Source organism: Anser cygnoides, chromosome 2, assembly GCF_040182565.1.
Source record: "Anser cygnoides isolate HZ-2024a breed goose chromosome 2, Taihu_goose_T2T_genome, whole genome shotgun sequence".
In the NCBI taxonomy this organism is placed as follows: domain Eukaryota; kingdom Metazoa; phylum Chordata; class Aves; order Anseriformes; family Anatidae; genus Anser; species Anser cygnoides.
The window spans coordinates 73,686,991-73,692,990 of NC_089874.1; the positions used below are offsets into that span (position 1 = coordinate 73,686,991).

At 39.0% G+C, this 6,000-nt stretch overlaps 1 long non-coding RNA gene across 1 annotated transcript in view; it reads right to left on the reverse strand.

Annotated features, from left to right (window-relative positions):
- Positions 1–5,594, reverse strand: part of LOC125183749 (uncharacterized) — a 47,617-nt gene extending 42,023 nt beyond the window's left edge. Inside the window, exon 1 of the long non-coding RNA XR_007166275.2 lies at positions 5,457–5,594. This is a non-coding gene — a long non-coding RNA (uncharacterized lncRNA). The remainder of the gene's footprint in view (positions 1–5,456) is intronic.
- Between the last annotated feature and the right edge of the window lie 406 nt (positions 5,595–6,000).

Sequence of the window (6,000 nt, forward strand, 5' to 3'; positions counted from 1 at the left end):
TGCAGAAACTACCTTCTGGAGGGAGGAAGGGTCTGAGTGCTCTAGATAACTCCAAGTATGATAACATTTGTTGTAAAAGGGGTGCACGTGGTTAACCCAATGTTATTCATCAAATTCCAGGGTAGTCAATTACAAGCATTACCTCATATTCAAGACTCAATCAGTAATTTGTAATGTGTTTGATTTTAGATGTGTTGGCATAATCTTCTTCTATTTACATCTATATTCTAGTTTTATGTAGAACAATGAGTGTTTTTAATTATTCAGGACCAAGTGCCTTTGTAGCAAACTGAGTAAGGAACATCTCCAAGGAAAAAATGGGTTTGCTTTCTATTTGCACATTATAACTTAGAGCTGGGTCTGTTTGCTGACTGATAAAGGTTATCACAACTATCAGGTGTAGAGAAGCAATGGGACATCTTTTCTGCCCAATTTAACAGCTTAAATGAATTGTGACATTCCTGGGCTGCACTTCTCACACTCTCCAGCTGTGGAGAGGAAAATGGACATCACATTCATTACTTTATAAGCAACTGTACTTGCATACCTGCTGAAAGTCCTTCTTGCTCAAAAGTCTGAGTGACCATTCCGTTTTTAGTGTAATCAATAAATAAAGACTCTTCAGTAATCTGCAAGCTTTGCCTGTAGATGTGGAAAGGATGAAGCTTTTGGTACTAATCTCACCTTCCTAACACATGGTACAGCAGAAGCATCTGCATGGGCTGTGACAGCAGAGCTACAGTTCAGTTTGATGATGTGAGAGGGAGATTTGGTCCTAAATTAGAAATTCACTTCGCAGAATATTTTATCACAGACAAAATCCCTACACAGACCCTGGACTTATGAGGTTGCTTCCATAACAAGCATCAAATAATCTCTTGTCAATTGTCTTTCTTTTCACCAGTTAGTATCTTCCTTGGTACATTTTAAAACTACACATAAACAAGTATACACAACATAAACACAAGACCAAAATACACTAACAAGCTAAGTTTTGATTTCAGGTAACCTTTTGCAAGATATTTGCATTTGTTAGCTTTAAAATTTCTCTTCTTTGAGTAAATATTGATATAATTCCTTAATCGTTATAATGTCATGTTAATTTCCATTTTTGAGATTTGAAGGTTGTGGTTCATAGTGACATTTTGGCACTTCCAATTGGATTTTCTGATACAACAAGACCTTGGGGGGCATCTCAGGAAGAGAATTCTGAGAATTGTGAGAATTCTGATTTAAAGGAAACAAAAACCAACAACAAAATAGACCTAAATGTGTCTGATATACTGGAGAACTGAGTAGCATTAAGTGCTGCCAGCTTAGAGACTCAAGTATAAAGTGATTTGAGACTGCAGGCCCTAAGCCAGTGGAAGCTGAAAGGCTTTGCAGATGTGATGTGGTCATTGTCTGTTGACGTTGGTGGTCATGCTGTTATCACAGCAATGCTCCCACAGCTGTCATTGGAGTGATGTTGGCAGAGCCTCTGTTGGGAGACATCTGCCTTGCTCTTCTAACTGGGGTTGAAATGCTACGATGACAGCTGCACAGAAAGTGAAGAAAAAGGGAAGACAATAGAAATCTGAAAGAAATATTGAAGATATAAATGGAAGCAACTATGCTAACCACTGTCAAGATTCAGACCAGAATTTCACAGAAGTTAGAAAACACAGCTACAAGAGGGCTCATTTTTGTTCCAGTTACAGTGCTGTAAATCTGCGATTAGGTGAAGTGACTCTGTATTTACACCAGTATAAGTGAAATCAGAATCTGCCTCAGATCCCTAAAGATCCTTAAAATTAAACTAAAGATCCTTAAAATTAAATTTTAATTCTCCTTCCTTGTCTATTTATGCTACAATAGCTTCTTCATAGCCACATGTTACAATCACAAAACATGCACATGACGTTATGGAACTGCTATGAAAGAAGTTGACCACTGAATGTAACAGCTTTTAGTTGATTTACTTCTGTGAATGCTGAGAGAAAAGAAGTTGTTTTCAGTGTACCCCGATCTATTGTTTTTCATTAGAAGGAGAGTGATGATGCATCAATTTTTATCTCTAAGCAACATTCACTCTCCTGGCAGTTAAAGAAATTATTGCAACACACAGAAAATGGTATTTTTGTTGGGAACACTATGTATATTTTTTCTATTGTTCAGTATATTAAGCCTTACCCCCACTTATGTATAACTTAGTCCCAGTAGAAAAGCTATTGTAACTGGTATGAGCTTGTTATAGGGACTTGGAACGTAATAAATACTTTAAGAGTACATACATAAACTAGATGAGCTCAGAGAAACACAGACCATTCTGCTAGGCTGCCTAAATCCCCCAGGTTAAGATCCAGCATGACTGGGCTGAAGCCTTGTTCAAATACTGCAGTTAAACACCTCACATACTAAATTGAACAACCAGCCACCCACACACTTTTCAAGGTGCAAGAGATTATGCTGTTGCCCAAAGCCTCATGCTTTGCTGTAAGTGAATCAAGCACCAATGCAAGCCCACGTCACTCCATCTCATTTACAGCTCAAGTATTAAAGAATCTGTGCATTGGGACATCCTTGCCTTTGTTTGTTACAGATTGGATGGTGCTGGAAAAGTGGACTTTTGAGGGACACACAACCTGAATCTGCATGACTTAAGAGCAGATGGAGGATAAGAACTGCCTGCTGTGCATGTGACATACCTTACCCAACTGTATGTGGCAACATGCCAAGTGTGTGGGTGTCCTGGCCCTCAAATACATGAGGAAAATGTGTTACCTTTACAGGCATAATACCTTGCTCTATTTTCATGCCATGAAAGTGTATGGTTTCCTTCCTTTCTCAGGGTATGGGGCATGGAAACATATACAATAGTATATGTGCCATAATATACATCAGTAGCACTCCTCCACAACATGCAATTTTCTAGGATGCCATAGTACCTGTGGCTGAATGCTTAAACATAACAAAACTATTTAGTCACAGAATGAACATAGGTGAATGTATGCAAAAGCACAGGGGACACAATGAAAGATTGTACAGACTTCCCTCTGTACTAAAAAAGTAGTTAGAGATTTCCTGCAATAAACATGACTAATAAATAAATAAAATAGTGAAAGAAAATAATAAAACCATCTATAATCACATCCACATTACCAAATTATGCAATAGTCAGTACTTATGGTTATCCCATTTTGGAGGCAAACATCTGTTAATGCTTCTTTTTTCTGTTTCTGAGCATCCATGTCTTCCTACTGAGATCTGGCTTGGATTATTTCCAGAATCTCCTTTATAGTTTCTGTTCCCTAAACACAGTGGTTTTGTTGTGGCGTTGTTCTTCTGTTTTATGGGGGTAAAGAGGGCCATGTCTGTGTTTTCTATCCCAGTTTCTCTCCTCACAGACAAGAGTTCATCCAAAGAGCTGGGATAACCAAACTCGGGCCACAGAAGAACAAGATCCTGTTCCCTGGATATGAAAGTCCTTGCTGTTCTCTGTCTGCTCTCAACAGAGAGCCGTAATCTTCTGCATCAGCAAACGTAACATGGAAGATGCTGTTATTTTCTCAGTAACGTGCTTTGGTGCCCTAAATACGGATTATTCTTTTTTCTGTTACAGAATTTGTTCACAGCTTCCCACAACAACTGTTTTGTATGCACCTATGCCTTCCCCAGTGGCAGGGTCCCTAGGCAGCAGAGCAGGCTATGCATCAGCTCGTGTCTGCCTTCAGTTCATTTATCACCATGGAACAGCAACAGCAGCAACATCAGACAAGGAAAAACAAAACAAAACAACACAAAAACAAACCAAACAAACAAAAAAACAGAAGTCCACGGCAAAGGTGAGAAGACTTGGCAGTAGTAACTGAGAAAATGAAAAGTAAATAAAGACAACTATACTGTTGCGGTGACTAAACATCAGAGACTAATTCCAGACCTTTGAATGCAATGACAGAGGTGCTATTACAGGACTGCTCAGATGTAGGGTTAGCCTTACCAAGAGAAGAAACAAGGGAGTTAACTTGAGAGCAAAATGCTTGTGAGCAATGAGACCTTTTCCGTTTCAAAGGAAAATTCCATGCTTTCCCTTCTGGTTGGCCTGTCGTAGCGGATATGCTTTTGGAGTACAGCATGTACAGTGCATAAGCAACTATTGGCATTCATGGTTGGCTTCCAAATCAGCAGTGCTTAAAAAATACGAAGTGCAAACTTGGCTCTCTCTTCTATTCTGGGTTTTGTTATTGTTGTTTTTGTAGTTCTAGTTGTTACTTTGAAACACTATTTGCTCTTTTTTTTTTTTAATGATCTAATTTTAACTCTGTGGATATATTTCTCCTTTGTTCAATCAATATGTTCTTCCTTTCCTTCTGATGTCAGTGGCAGACAGTTGGCAGTTTTCTGTAAAGAAACAATGCTGTCGCCGACTGCATGAACCAGCGCTTCTCCTGAAGACAGCAAATATCATTTCAGAGTCCACCTGAAGCAATACTAACAGCTACAACTCCTCTAGCACAAAAACAGTAACCATGCTGCCCAGGTACTGGAGTGACTAAACTCGGTGACAAGCGAGGATCAGACTGAGAATTTTAGGTTCATGATGAGCAACCACGTGTCCTAATTAGGAAAATATTTACTGTTCTCCATGCTCTCTTCCCAAATCAATGTATCTTGCTGGAATTAGAAGACATGGCTATAGTTATCTTTTATATTATTTTAGTATCTACACATGCTGGTGGCAGACTGAGACACTGAAGATAGCTAGTAATGGAAACCTTCAGCGTGAATGGAGACGATTACTCAGAGGCAAGCAGCAGCTCAATATGTCCTTGGACATGGGTAATGTTAACAACACGGATAATGTTAACAATATGGAAATGTTCAAGAATGGATTGGTCAGAGCAGCTTGCAAGTACAAGGAAATTGCTCTCCTCTGAGCTGTTGAGGGAAGAAAACCCAGGGACTGGATGGCAGCTGGGAGTAAAGCTCAAGGGAGGGACTTTCTCACATTCAAAATTAGCTTCTTTAGGTAGCTGTAATCTGAGCCAGCGGGTTCACATATACCGTGGCTGCAGTTTAGGTAAGATGGACATAACCAAACAAGGGGGGCAGATGAAGGGTTTTCAACCTTTCTGCCTATGTATAAGTGTGTCTCCATATGGTAATAGTTCAACATTCAGATTGTTTTAGTTACTCGGTAATACAGGAGTTACTCAGAAGTTAGTTATAAATACTCATAAGTATAGGAGAAATGAAACATATATATATAAGTAAACAAACAAACAAAAAGCAACAACAATAACAGCCACAACAAACCAATATATGAAATATATGAGAAAATGTGTGTGTCAAACTATCCAGTTTTTACTTCATGGGCACATCAAAAAATATATATGGTCTCCTATTAGCAGAAATTAGCAGGAAAAAAAAAAAAAGGGAAAGAAAGTCTACAGCCTTGGTTATTTCTTCAGCCCTACCTCCACTTCACTTGAGGGCACCCATCTGATGATGCTGTCCTTCAACCAGTCATTCATGCAGAAATGACCTCTTGCTAGTAAAATTGACTACACCACAGAAACCAAACCTATCCTAGTATCTTCCCTTATGCAGTTAAGAAGGAGTAGATGGACAGCCAGTGATCTCATAGAACTCCTCTGCTTTGTCATAAAGCTTTAGAATAAAAAAATTATAGGACTCATTCGTACAGATCATCAACAAAAAGGTAGCTCACACCAGCCTGGCCGTCAATTCAGTGAGAGCAGCAGACACTTGCTAATGAAAGCCCTCTTGGTTCTCTTTGGTTTGGGAAAATGCATTACAATAGGGAAGGTGTTATCTAACACAATGTTAAATACAATTTTGCTCTTTCTTCATGAAACAACAATCATACTGTGCTGCTGGTCAGAATTACCACATGAACTGCTTGAAGAGAAACATGAATAATAGTACCGTTCCCCTTTTCTGTTCCCACTTGAAACTTCACTGTAACGTGGTTAAAAACACATGAGCTCTTTCTCATAA